Genomic DNA, 15,340 nt, shown 5'->3' with positions numbered 1-15,340 from the left:
ACAAAGAAGAAATCGTAAAGGAAATTAGAAAATACCTTGAGATGAATGAAAACTAAAATATAACATACCAAAACCTATGGGATGTAGCTAAAGAAAGCAGTGCTTAGAGGAAAATTTATAGCTGTAAATGCCTATATAAAAGAAGAAAGATCTTAAATCAATAACCTGAACTTCCATCTTAAGAACCAAGAAAAAAGAGCAATCTAAACCTAAGCAAGCAGCAAGAAACAGTAAAGATTAAAATGCAAACAAACGAAATAAAGAACAGAAAAACACAAAAGACAATCAATGAAAACAAAAATGGTTTCTTTGAAAAGATCCCCGAAACTGACAACCCTTTAGTTATAGTGACCAAGGAAAAAATGAGGGAACACAAAAATTACAAATGAATAAAAGGACATTGCTATTGATTATACAGAAATAAAAAGTATTATAAAGGAATACTATGAACAACTGTACAACAACAAAGTGGGTAACTTGGAGGAAAAGAACAAATTCCTAGAAAAATACAAACTACTAAAACTGAAGAAAAAACGGAATCTCTAAAAAGGCTTATAGCAAGAGATTGAATTGGTGATTAAAAACACTTCCAACAGATATAAGTGCAGACTCAAAGGACTTCACTGGTAAATTCGACCAAACATTTAAATGAGAATTAATACCAATCTTTGACAAACTCTTCCCAAAAAAAGAAAGAAAGAAAAAAAAAAAAAGGAGATAATACTTCTATGGGGCCAGGGGCCAGTAATACTCTGATACCAAAGCTAGACAAAGACATCACGAGATATCTACAGACCAATATTCTTTATAGCTATTGATGCAAAAATCTTCCACAAAATATTAGCAAACCAAATTAATAAAAGAAAAAATAAAAGGCACATGATCATATCAATTGAGAAAAGGCATTTTCCAAAATCCAACAGTCTTGTCATAAAACTCATTCAACAAACCAGGAATAGAAAGGAACTTCCTAAACCAGACAAAGGGCATCCACACAAAAAAAAATCACAGCTAATATTATACTTAATAGTGAAAGACTGAATGGATCACTCCTAAAATTAGGAACAAGAATACAATGTTCGGGCTTCCCTGGTGGCGCAGTGGTTCAGAGTCCGCTTGCCGATGCAGGGAACATGGGTTTCTGCCCCGGTCCGGGAGGATCCCACATGCTGCGGAGAGGCTGGGCCCATGAGCCATGGCCGCTGAGCCTGCGCGTCCGGAGCCTGTGCTCCGCAACGGGAGAGGCCACAGCAGTGAGAGGCCCGCTTACCGCAAAAAAAAAAAAAAAAAAAAAAGAATACAATGTTCTATTTCTTACCATTTCTACTCAACATTTCACTGCAGGTGTAACTAACCATTGTAATCAGGTAAGAAAAAAAACCAAGCAAACAAAATCAGCATCCAGAAAGGAATAAGTATGACTATCTCTTCATAGATGATATGAATTTATAGCAAATCCTAAGGAACCAACTAAAAAAAAAACAAACTATTAAACACAAATAACCAGGTTCAACAAGGTTGCAGGATATAAGATTAACATACAAATTCATTCTATTTCTATACAACAGCAATGACCAACCCAAACATAAAAGAATGAAATTAAGAAAAGAGCTGCATTTACAATCACATCAAAAAGAATAAAATACTCAGGAATATATTCAATATTTAACAAAACTAGTACAGGACTCACTCACTGGAAACTATAAAACGTTGGAAAAAATTAAAGACAAAACATGCTACATTCATGGGTTGTTAAGACTTAATATTGTTAGGATATCAATACTCCCCTTATTGGTCTACATATTCAGCACAATTACTATAATGATCCAAGCTGCAGAAATTTAAAAACATCCTAAAACTCATTCGGATATGCAAGGAACCCAGAATAGCCAAACAATCTTTAAAAAGGAGAACAGAGTTGGAAGATTCACGTATCCCAATTTCAAAACTTACTATATGGTTGCAGTGATCAACACATTATGGTACTGATACAAAGACAAACATGTAAAACAATGGAAGTGAATTAAGAGTTCAGAAATAAACTCTTACATTTATAATCAATTTTGACAGAGTGCCATCCAAAACAATTTAATTGACAAAGTACAGTCTTTTCAACAAATGGTGCAGGGACAAATGAATGTCCAAATGCAAAAAAAATAAAGTTGGACCTTTTCTTACATAAAAATTAACTAAAAATGGATCAGAGACTTCAATGTAAGTGCTAAAACTATAAAACTCTTAGAAGAAAGCAGAGCAGTAAATCTTTATGGTCCTGAATTAGGCAATGGTTTAGTTAAATATGATACCAAAAGTACAAGTGACAAAAGATAAAATAGATAAATTTGGATCCATCTAAATTAAAATATTTTGTACTGCAAATGATAATATAAAGAAAGCGGGGGAAAAAACGCAGAATGGGAGTAAATAATTGTAAATCATGTATCTGAAAAGGGACTGGTATCAGTTATAAAGAACTTCTGTAAGCCTTTAATAAAAAGGTAAACAATTATATAATCAAAATTATCATTATTTTATAACTATAATTTAAAATTTTTAAATGAGCAAAGGATTTGAATAGATGTTTCTCCAAAGAACATTTACAAATGGCTAATAAACACATTAAGAAGATGCTCAACGTCATTTGCCACTGGGGAAATGCAGATGAAAACCATAATACAGGGACTTCCCTGGTGGCGCAGTCGTTAAGAATCCACCTGCCAATGCAGGGGACACAGGTTCAAGCCCTGGTCTGGGAAGATCCCACATGCCGTGCAGCAACTAAGCCCATGTGCCACAACAACTGAGCCTGCGCTCAAGAGCCCACGTGCTACAACTACTGAGCCCTAGCGCCTAGAACCCGTGCTCCGCAACAAGAGAAGCCACCGCAATGAAAAGCCCGCGCACCACAACAAAGAGTAGCCCCCACTCGCAGCAACTAGAGAAAGCCCGCACACAGCAACAAAGACCCAACACAGCCAAAAATAAATAAATAAATAATTTTTTTAAAAAAAGAAAACCATAATACATTTACAGTCAATTAGATACTCAATGAGATACTACTTTATACCCTTTAAGATGGATATAATGAAAAAGAGATAATAACGAATATTGATGAAGATGTGGAGAAACTGGAACCCTCTACATTGCTGTTGGTTATGCAAAATGGTGTAGCCTGTTTTTCTAACAGTTCCGCAGTTCCTCAAAAGGTTAAACCATAGAGTACCACTTGACCCAGCAATGCCCACTACTAAGTATATATTCAGGGGAAATGAAAGCATACATCCACACAAAAACCTGTATGTAAATGCTCACAGCAGCATTATTCATAACAGCCAATAAGTGCAAACAACCCAAACGTCCATCGGCTGATCAATGGACAAACAAAATGTGGCATATCCGTACAATGGGACAGTCTTCAGCAACAAAAAGGAATAAAATACTAATATATGCTATGCCACGGATGAACCTCAAAAGTGTTACACTAAGTGAAAGAAGTCAGACACAAAAGACCACATGTTGTGTGACTTGATTTACATGAAAAATCAGAATAAGCAAGCTATAGAGACAGAAAATAGATTAATGGTTGCCAGGGCTGGGGTGACTGGGAGGGTGGGGAAGAGGAATGACTGCTAAGGGGCACATGTTTTTTCCTGGTGTGACAAAAATGTTCTAAAGCCTAGACTGTGGTGATGGTTGTACAATTCTGAGAAGACACAAAAACCACGGAATTGTATACTTTAAATGGATTAATTTTACAGCATGGAAATTGTATCTGAATAAAAATGTTTTTACTTTGGTTAAAACCAAACGATAGTGTTGAAGGAAACAAACTGGATCCATAAATTATAAAAAGAAAAATGCAAGTGATTACTACGAAGATTTGGGATGATGCTTACTTAGGAGAGAAGAGAGGGCTGTGACTGACACAGGACACAAGGAAGAATTTCAAGGGTGACTCATGAAGGTCTAATTCTTGACCTGGGTGCTACTGGCATTGTAATAGTTCATTAAATCATATATCTGATTTGGGTGATTTTCATTCCTTTGTTTTATTTTATAATAAAAACACTTTTTAAGGAACATTTTTGGATTTTTTTAAAAACAGGAATTTGAGGTTATATGCTCATCATCTGACTAAATTATTGTCAATATAATAAGGAAATATCCTATATTTGCACTGTCCCATACAGTTACTGAGCACTTGAAATGTGGCCAGCACGACTGAGGAACTGAATTTTTAACTGATTTTAATTCTAACAAATTTAAATTCAAATGTAAATAGCCACACGTGGCTGGTGGTTATTTAGCACATGGCCAGTGCAGGCTTGGAACATACAACTGCTATCAAATGTTTGGCAGATGTGTGTTTTTCAAGAACAATGGATGAATAAGCTAACCTTTAAAATTTTTAAATAAAATTTACATATCGCAAAGATGGCAGCTTTGCGACAACCGTAATTTGTTTTTAAGTTTGCATAAACTTCTCAAAGAACAACCAAATGAACAAATATGTCTATATCTACATATAGATATAAATATAGATATAGACATAGGTATATATGGTATACGTTATATATGCTATAACATTGGAATCGGATGTTCATATCTCCAAATTTCACAGTCATATCTCCAAATTTCATCCAAATTATCAAGGAAATGACAATGGCCACCTAGTCTGAATATCACTGAAGTGATTTCTACAATACATCACCAACTCCCATCCCTGCCCTGTCACAGTCTCTAAGAAATACCAATTCCTCCAGAATCTTGAACAAATCCAACTAGATGTAAAGCCTATAGTGTTTTTGTCACCCTCCCATTTGTTCCCCAGATTGGGCCCTCAGTTCTCCAGATTGGGCCCTCAGTTCTCCAGATTGGGTTTTTTGTGTTTTTTTTTTTTTTGCGGTACGCGGGCCTCTCACTGTTGTGGCCTCTCCCGTTGCGGAGCACAGGCTCTGGACACGCAGGCTCAGCGGCTATGGCTCACGGGCCCAGCCGCTTCGCGGCATGTGGGATCCTCCTGGACCGGGGCACGAACCTGTGTCCCCTGCATCGGCAGGCGGACTCTCAACCACTGCACCACCAGGGAAGCCCTCCAGATTGGGTTTTATGACTAGTTTCTATCACTAAAAATGGTCCTTAACATTCAATCACTCAACAAACAATGACTAATTATGTTAGGAACTATATTAAGAAACAGATGGAAAGTACAGTCTTTGTCCTGAAAGAAATTATAGTCTAGAGGAGGATAAGCACCAAATAAACCTCCAGAATCGAGCAGTGTGCTTAAGAGCTAAATGAGTACAACTTACATACGTCCATGGCTGTACAGAAAAGGAGCATCTAACTCCCAGGGACAGAAAAGGGACCAGGGAAGCAGGGTGATAGTAGAGGCATCCCTGAGCTAAGTCCTGGAAGACAAGCAGTGAAGGGAGAAAGAGAAGTGTTTCAGGCAAAGAGAAAACATGCAAAGGCTCAGAAGCTCAAGATAATCAGAATCATGGCAGGTTCAGGTACTAACGCCCAGGAAAAGTAGAGAAGTGAGAGAAGCAAACGCTAGCCAGGCAGGCAGAGACCCAGGTCTGAAGCCCTCTGCTTGCGTGGGAGGGAGTCTGGATTTTATCTGGAAGGTGTAGGAGGCCAAAGAATTTTGAGCTCAGGAATAATGTGATTAAACCTGCATTAAAAAAAAAAATCACTCTGCAACAGTATGAAGTATAAATAAGAGAAAGTCTGATTGGAGACAGGACAAGCACTTTTAAAGAGCATTACAGCAATATGGGTGAGAAGATAGGGCTCACACTACAGCAGAGACAATAAGGATGGAGATGAAATGATGCACTGGAGGGATATTCAGAGTATGCAACATAAATCGACTGTAGATGGGGGTAAGGAAGAATAAAGAATCACGGTGAGTTCCAGGTTTCTTACGTGAGAAAAAGGACACTGCCATTCATCAATTAAAAAAAAAAATACAAAAGGAACAAGTGCAGGTTTGAGAGTAATTTTGAGTTCTGAAACTCAGAAAAGTGGTAGTAAAATCAACAATATCAAGTGTCCGCAGAGAGGTTAAGTCAGCTCAGCTCTACAAGCCCTAGCTCAGACTTACTGATTTAGAAGCTCTGGGGATGGAACCCAAGGGCCTGTATTTTAGTCACCCTCCAAACGATTCTGGTGCACACGCTAAACCTGGAGAAGCACCGGTCTTGCCAAACACTAGCGGTAATACTGGCAACGGCCCAGGCAATTGGGTGGGCGCGGATGACAGAAGGGGAGGTTTCCTATTAGGGGCAGCAGAATCCAGGTTACAGGAGATCTATGGAATAAACTGGAGGAAAAGAAATGGAGACAGCACGCACAGACCCTTCTTTCAATAAGCTTGAAGAGAAAGAGGAGACAGACTAAAAATAAAGATGAGAAAAAATGATGAACAGAATAAAGTCCTCCAAGTGCAAAAAAGGATTCAGAGCCCAGGCAGAGGAGCTGGCCTTGGAAGGGGTGGTGGACACGAGTGGCTGGCCTCACCAGTCCACTCTCCGTCCTGGATACCAGAATCCTAAGTTCGTTCTTCTCTGAGAGGAGGCTGGAGGGCCATGAATCTTGAGTAGCCAAAGCCAATCACTGGACTTCTATATCCCTTGCCACTGACTGGTTTAGAAATGGGATATATCGTGTAAATTTGGCTAGTGAAGTCAAGTCTTCTGGGAGGCTTCTTTTTCTCTCTGAAAAAAGACATAAGAAAGATGCTATGGCTTGAATATTTGTGCCCCCCAAAAACCCTATGTTAAAGCCTTAATCCCCAATGTGATGGTATCTGGAGGTGAGGTCTTTGGAGGCTATTAGGGTTAGATTAGGTTAGAAGCATGGAGCCCCAAAATGGGTTTAGTGTCCTTATAATATAGGAGCCTAGAGCTCTCTCTCCCTGCCGTGCGAGGAAACAGGAAAAAGATAGTTGTCTGCAAGCTCGTGAAAAATCAAATCTTCAGGCACCTTGATCTTGGACTTCCCAGACTCCAGAACTGTGAGAAATAAAATGTCTGTTGCTGAAGCCACCCAGTATACAGCATTTTGTTATAGCAGCCCGAACCAAGACGAGAGACACCTCTTCTTACAGTCCTGGGTGCTTTGATATGAGGATGTCGATCTTGGAGCTAAAGCCGCCTGCCATCTTGAGACCAGGAAGGGACAAGCTTGAGGACAAAAGCTCACTCAGCATGACAGCAGAACAGAAAGACAGAAAGATCCCAAGAGCCTAATGACAGCAGTCAGCTGCTACGTGAACCAACTATAAAACCATCTTTCTTCCAGATTTCTAGTTACATGAGATCATTAAATTTACTTACTATTTAAGTTGTTCACAGTTGAGGCTTCAGTTATTTGTCAGCTGAAAGCATTCTAACTAATACAGAAAGAAAGATTTTCACGAGATGGGTGTGGATGAAATTAACTTGGCCTACTGGAGACCTGGGAATTTGAAGGAGTTTCAGCCTAAAGTTCCACTTATTAAACAAAATGAAGCTCATGCAGTTCTATTTTATAAAGGGACTGGCCTTAACAGTTCTTTTCTGCTTAAAAAAAAAAATCTAGTATTTCTAATGATAACAATAGTTGTAATGAAGATAATGATGATGATAATTATGATGGGGCTAAGTAAGCTAAGCTCATGGTTATTAAAGTCTTTTTGAAAGACAGGTATTTTATCCGTGTAGTTTACCTTCAGCATTCCATTTGACTTCAGTAGTGAAACCCTGCCACTCTCTCTTACTTTCCGTTTACAATTTCCATGTCAGTTTCATTTTCCATACTTTCATAGTACACAACACGGCACCACAATATAGTTTATGGAGTAATCCTTAACTTTAAAGAACAAACACTCTGAAAACAAAACAACTTGTAAAAGGATTTCTATTTTTATTTCCACATATTTTCTAAACCTGTTCCTCCGTCTGTGGAATGATTCCTTTGATTCCTATCAGAGGGTGGAAAATCAACACTGCAGCCACACAGATAAACACCAGAGAAAGCATGATTGGAGCACAAATAACAAAAAGCACTAGAGTTGTATGCCCATCCAAGCAGTCCCGAAATGGTGAAAAAAATTTTTTTGGAAGTTAAATTGTAAGTTTTTGAAGCTCAAAACATTTTCCTACAGAAACAATGTTACTATGAGTCATTCCATTACTAGGCCAGTCCATAAAAGCCTTATGAAACCACATGCATAGGACTATTGTTTGAACTACCCCCAGGCAGAATAATACTTTTTCCTTTGGAAAATACATCGTTTTCTCCCTCCACCCTCCACCAGGTCCCGGGGGGAAAGGGCCTCATCATGGACTCTGTTCCCTTCTCCAGCCTCATCCCTCACAACTCTCCCTCCCCACACTCTGTGGTCCAGCCATACCACCCTCCTTCGACCTGCAGAGCCTTCTCCCCTCCAAGTCGTCACTGTCAAGCCCTTCCCGTCCTCTTCGTGGTCACCTCCTCTCGGACTTCCGGTCTCGGTTTAAATGCTGCTCCCACAAGAAAGCTGTCCCTTGTCCCCATGCTGAGTCGTGTGGCCCTGCCACACTTCCCCACGACTGTATGCATCACACTCATGGAACCCACTCTGCCAGTCTCCCCCATAATCTCTGCCGTGTTGGGGATACATTCTATGTGTTATCTTAAGCCCAGAGATCAGAGGAGTGGCTGGCATTTGAAGATGTTTAATACATATTTGTTTGTATGAATGAACTTTCCTAAGAGAAGGTACACCAATGCTTTTTAAACTTGATCTATGGAATACTTAACCTGATCTATGGTCATTACCAAGGACTCAAGGGGTTTTCCAAAGAAGACTTCTCCACTTCTGAATTCATCCCTACAGCTCGTTCACAGGCAGGAGGCTCACCTATCCAATTTCCTCCATACTGCTGGTTTACAAAGTAACTTAAATGGAACATTAAAATTCTCACAAGCAGGAATAAGCACATTTTCTAATAATACCTTTATCTCTTTCTTGCAGGTAATGTCATTCATTCCTGTGGCTTTTACTTCTATAACTGATGGAGTGCTGAGTCCCAAATCTGTATCTCTAGGCCTGCTTTTCTCTTGAGTTGAAGATCCACGTGTGCAGCTGTCTATAATTTCAGCCTGAACGTCCCACAAGGACTTCAATCCATCTCCCAGGTCCTCCCCACCCTTTCTTTTCTCCCGTGTTTCCCATTTCTGATATAGACATCATCATCTAGGCACTGGAGCCTGAAACTCAAGTTATCTCACCCTTGCTACTTAAAGACTGGTCCACAGACCAACGGTGCGGCTCATCTCCTGGAAACCCAGAGTCTCTGGCCCCACCCCAGACCTGCTGAATCAGGAGCTACCTTTAAACAAAATCCCCAGGTGATTCATATGCACACTAAAAGTTAAGAAACATCGATCTACAACTCCTCGTTCTCCCTACCCCTACACATCAACTCTGTCATTAAGTCTACACAGGAAACTGTCCCAAACATGCTCCTTGCCACCCATTTCTGCCATCACTGCCTTGATGTAAGCCACCCCCTCCTGTCTGGGACACGGCAGTGGTCTCTTAGTCCAACTCAGTCCTCTAACCGTTGGCTGTCAGCCAGAATTTCAGAAGAGACATTCAGCTGTACAGCTATGAATTTTGAGAGAGCCCACGTGGTTGAACAGCTTCTGTGCGCCAGGCTCTGAGGCGCAATCGCCCACCTCTAACTTCAGGAACCCCCCGACAGGTGGCAGGGGTTGACTCATACACCCAAGACCACAGTATGGTGTGGAGTCAACTCAGAGGGCGGCTCAGCAGCAGCGCTGGGTCGGGTGGGATGCCCCGCTCCTATCGGGTTGCTGCTCTCGAGAGAAGACAGAGCCCAGGAGGAAGAGGTGAGAGACGCAATATGGACGAGGCAGAAGAGTCATATGTCATGTTGAGACAAAGGCAGCGGCTGGGGGTAGCTACAGCACAAGAAACAGAAAACAGAAAATGGCTCCAATCCCTTAAAACCTCGCTGGAATCGGGAATTATCTTAATTTCCAGTACTTCTGAGAGAAGGCTGATTTAAAATGCACTTCTTTGATTACCCATTTTTATTACTAATTGTATTCCTTACCTGCTAAAATTCTCTGTCCACCTAAGTCCTAAATCTTGACAGTTTTTTCCTCATTAAGTTTGAGAGAACTCCTCCGGTATTACAGATATTAACCCTCAGTCACACTTGATATGAGCATTTCCCCCAGTCTGTTATAGTATTTTTCCACTGTGAACAAGTCTTCAATTTTATATATCCAAACTGATGATCTTTTCTTTGGTGAGTTTTTCACTGCTCCAAATTCTGAGTTATCAAACTTTCACAAATCTGATGAGTCGTACATTCTATTTCCTACTACTTTGACTAAAATGTGATTGTAAAAATACCTCGCTCTGGATAGCAGCTAGACCTGATAAACACATGACGTGCATAAACATTCACACACAGCCATTAACCTTCCTCTTCCAACCCTACTCCAACCCCTTTCCTAAGATACAGCCAGGGAATTTGCTTTCATCCCAACTCCTCGCTTATTTTATTCAAATTCCCTCACACTTCAAGGCTGGGAAGGCAGCAGCTGGAACAGGTGTCCTGTGCACTATCTTTAGAGGTGGCCCTGAGACACCCACACCCTCTACAGAAGAGTTAAGAATGAATATTTTAAGGTACCTATTGGGGACAGAAAACATTTAAGGCATGCTAATTTTAAAGTACTGGCGGCAATATTCACTGCTATACTTTCTAAGCCCCTAAAACTAGAAATCAAATATCTAGGTTTTCTTTAAGGGTCTGCCATGCCACGGCCCTTTGACTTCACGTTATGGAAGACAATTTTCAAATTGAAAAAAGGGCTTAAGGAGTCTCCTACACTGCTGGTGGGAATGTAAACTGGTACAGCCATGATGGAGAACAGTATGGAGGTTCCTTAAAAAACTAAAAATAGAGCTACCAAACGATCCTGCAATCCCACTCCTGGGCAAATATCTGGAGAAAACTATAATTCAAAAAGATGCATGCACCCCAATATTCATTGTAGAACTACTGACAATAGCCAAGACACGGAAGCAACCTAAATGTCCATCGACAGACGAATGGATAAAGAAGATGTGGTACATATATACAATGGAATACTACTCAGCCATAAAAAAGAAGAAATAATGCCATTTGCAGCAACATGGATGGACCTAGATTGTCGTACTGAGTGAAGTAAGTCAGACAAAGACAAATATCATATATTACTTATATGTGGAATCTAAAAAAAAAATACAAATGAACTTATTTACAAAACAGAAATGGACCCTCAGACATAGAAAACAAATGTATGGTTACTGGGGCGGCAGAGAGAAGGGGTAAATCAGGAGTTTGGGATTAACATACATACACTACTCTGTATAAAACAGATAACCAACCAGCAAGGTCCTACTGCATAGCACAGGGAACTCTACTCAATATTTTGTAATAACCTACAAGGGAAAAGAATCTGAAAAAGAATAGATATATAGGGACTTCCCTGGCAGTCCAGTGGTTAAGACCTCGCCTTCCAATGCAGGGGGTGCAGGTTCGATCCCTGGTCAGGGAGCTAAGATCCCACATGCCCCACGGCCAAAACACCAAAACAGAAGCAATACTGTAACAAACTCAATAAAGACTTTAAAAAGGGTCCATATAAAAAAAATCTTAAAAAGAAGGATATATATGTTTACATATGTGTATATATATATATATATATATATAACTGAATCACTGTGCTATACACGTGAAACTAACACAACACTGTACATCAACTATACTCCAATTTTTTTTAAAAGGGAAAAATTCATGAAAATAAATTACCAAATTTAAATAAATAAATAAATAAAAAGGGCTTAGTCTGTGGTGGTTTGCGGTTGAACGTGACCGACCTCCATGGGAACGTGGAACTTAGAGGGCAGGGCACGGTTTAGACGTCACGACGAGGGAGCACACACACGCTGCTCTCAGTGAGGGACCAGGGATCCTCAGTGTTCCACAACGTGCAGGGCCACCCTGTATGACAACCACCTTCCCACCCCAAATGCCAACTGCCACCCCACTTCAGCTGAGAGCCTTACAGCCCACAACCTGCTCACAAGGTCTGGTGAAGACACGTCTCCTGACTTCCATTGCTTCTACCTGCCCTGGCATAGGTACTTGTTTTAGAGTGGGAGGGCCAGCCCAGGAGAAGACTGTGAGGTGGGCCTGGCTGTACTGGATGCCCTGCTTACCCTCCCCCATGGGGTCTCTCATTTCACCACCCAACCTGGCCTGCATTCGTTCAAGTAACATCCCCACAGGGTCCCGGCTTTGGCTACTCTCTTCTCACGCTGATCTACCAAATCCTGCTTCCTTCAAGATCTTAGAAAATACTTGATAAACAAATCACACAAAGATGTTAATCTCATGATGCCACCATGCATTCCTCTTCTCAGGGATACCTATATTTAAGGCGTAAACCAAAGATACCATATTCCTTACCACCACCCTGGTACAAGCTCCTCCTACCTTTTCACCTGGATCACCGCAGTATTTTTAACTAGTCTTCCTGCTTCAACCCTCCAACTTACAGTATGTTCTCAACAAAGACCTGACCTAAATGAGAGCCTGTCATTTCTTAGCCCCAAACTCTCTGACAGCTCCCTAGTTCACTCAGAATAAAAGCCGAAGTACCTCCAGTGCCCTGCAAGGTCACGCATGATGTGAAATGAGGAAAGCTGGAGGGCAGCGAGTCGGGAGAAAGAGCAAGAGTCCACTTTGGTTCTGTTAAATTTGTTAGGAGACAGGCAGACGGAGCTGCCAAAAGGCGTTATCCTTAGAGCCTCAGAAGGGAGCTTCAGGCTTGGTAAGTGGGTCTCCACTGGGGGTGATTTTGCCCCCCAGGAGATACTCAGCAATGAGTGGTGACACTTGCGGTTGTCACACCGGGGACAGAGGGGTTCTACTGGCATCTAGTGGGTAGAGGCCAGAGATGCTGCTGACCATCCTGCAATGCACAAGACAGCCCTGCAGCAAACTGTCATCCAGCCCCAAACGTCACTAGTGCCGAGGCTGAGAGAGCGTGGGCGAAAGACATGAACACGGGAGACTGACTCAAATAGATCATAGTTAAAATCAAAAGGGCGAGGGGAGAAAAAGAGGACTAGACCTTGAGGGCTCCTCACCGAGCAGTCAGGCAGAAGCGGAGGGGCCGACACAGAAGACTGAAAAGGAGCAGCCAGGAAAGGGTGGGGTGACAAAGGCCAAGAGCAGAGGGTTCCCGCAATGAAGCAATGGGCAACTGCGGTCAACTGCGCGGAGGACTGCTGAGACGCCAGGTAACACGGGAGGGGTGAGAGGTCTGAAAGCCCGGAGGCGGGATGCTGTGGGGAGTGAGATAAAAGGCACCTGGGGAGGCTACCGGCAATTCTGAGGCTGCAGAGTGTACGTACCATTAACGTGAAACCAACACGCAGGTAGTTGGGCTCGTCCAGCCCTGAGTGTTCGCCAGGCAGGAGATCAAAGGGGTGCAAAGGGGTGGGGGAGTATGCAGGCGAGTAACTGGAACTGGGGCAGAAGCCTGGATGAGGAAGGAACTGATGACCACGGGGAACTCATGAATAGAGAGAAATGGGGGGGAGGAACGAACTGAAAGTCTCAAGGAGTCATAAACACTTTCCCACATCAATAAATGTAATTCTCTACCATGCTTTTAATTGCTTCACAGTAATATAGCCTATTTTTTTTTTTTTTTTTTCCGGTACGGGCCTCTCACTGCTGTGGCCTCTCCCATTGCGGAGCAAGGCTCCGGACGCGCAGGCTCAGCGGCCATGGCTCACGGGCCCAGCCTCTCCGCGGCATGTGGGATCTTCCTCAACTGGGGCAGGAACCCGTGTCCCCTGCATCGGCAGGCGGACCCCCAACCACTGCGCCACCAGGGAAGCCCATAGCCTATTTCTTGATATTATTAAAGTAAATGTGATTTTACTTTAAGAATAAATAGCTATTTACCATCTGAATACTGCCAACCATCCTACTCTCTCTTCCAGACAACAATCAAATGGCATTTGTAGAAAACATCGCATTATTGCGAAAGATATGCTAAATAACAGACCTGGGTTAAACTATGAGCTCTTTCATTTACTAACGTTGCGACCCTGGACAACTTAGCTAACCTCTCTGGACCTCAATCTTTCTCATTAACAGATTGCAGGAGGCAAAACAATGACCCCTCCCCCAAGGATATCCACGTGCAAATCCCTGAAATCTGTGAATATGGTAGGTTACATGACAAGGGGGACTTATGATTGCAAGTGCCAATCAACTGACCTTAAAATGAGAGTATCCTGGGGCTTCCCTGGTGGCGCAGTGGTTGAGAGTCCGCCTGCCGATGCAGGGGACGCGGGTTCGTGCCCCGGTCCGGGAAGATCCCACATGCCGCGGACCGGCTGGGCCCGTGAGCCATGGCCGCTGAGCCTGCGCGTCCGGAGCCTGTGCTCCGCAACGGGAGAGGCCACAGCAGTGAGAGGCCCGCGTACCGCAAAAAAAAAAAAAAAAAAAAAAAAAGAGAGTATCCTGGATTACTGAGATGGGTCCTTAATGGGAGAAGAGGGATGAAGAATCAGAACCAGAGAAACAGCATCTGAAAGACTCAATCTGCCACTGCGGACAGTGGAAGGAGGCCACGAGCAAAGGAAGTGTGGGCAGCCTATAGAAGATGGAACAGACAAGAAAACGCATCTCTACTGAAGCTTCCAGAAAGGAATGCAGCCCTACCAGCTCTCAGTAAGACCCATTTTGGGCTTCTGACCTCCAGAACTGTGAGGTAATAAATTTGTGCTATTTCAAGGCATGAAGTTTTTGTTAACTTGTAACAGCAGCAACAGGAAACTCATCCACAGGTGAAACGAATCACCCTTAGACTGCTGTGCAGATGCGCCAAGATAACACACATAAAGTACCTAACAGAGTGCCAGGCACATAGGAAGCACTTAAATAGCTGCTATTGATACTGTCAGTGCTAACACTATTAACAGCACTAAAACCAACAGTAATCAACCCAAAGAACACCGACTCAGTTCCAGAGTTTACTCAACTTTGTGACCTAAGATATCATATTTAACCTCTGCAGGACTCCGTTTTCTCACTTACAAAATAATATGAGGGAACCTCAAATAGATGACTTTAAAGTTTCTTCCAGCTCTAAAATTTTATGATTCTAAAATCTAACTCCTTAATGACACATTCTACTTGTTGCTAATTAACTGATTCAGAAAATCCTATTAAATAAAAATAGTAAGCCAAGCAGTTTTCATTTT

General features: G+C 42.0%; 1 protein-coding gene across 5 annotated transcripts in view; it reads right to left on the bottom strand.

Annotated features, from left to right (window-relative positions):
• Nucleotides 1-15,340, bottom strand: part of ZNF438 (zinc finger protein 438) — a 175,545-nt gene that overhangs the window by 142,610 nt on the left and 17,595 nt on the right. Inside the window, exon 1 of one of the 5 annotated variants that reach the window (XM_060006353.1) lies at nucleotides 8,986-9,599. The exons of the other annotated variants lie outside the window; for them this stretch is intronic. The gene's annotated coding sequence lies outside the window, so the exon portion shown is untranslated. Of the gene's footprint in view, nucleotides 1-8,985; nucleotides 9,600-15,340 lie in introns of those variants that run through there. 5 annotated transcript variants of the gene reach the window in all.

This window comes from Delphinus delphis, chromosome 2, assembly GCF_949987515.2.
Source record: "Delphinus delphis chromosome 2, mDelDel1.2, whole genome shotgun sequence".
NCBI lineage: Eukaryota > Metazoa > Chordata > Mammalia > Artiodactyla > Delphinidae > Delphinus > Delphinus delphis.
Note: the sequence above shows the minus strand (reverse complement) of the source record. Positions and strands in the feature narration are given on the sequence as shown.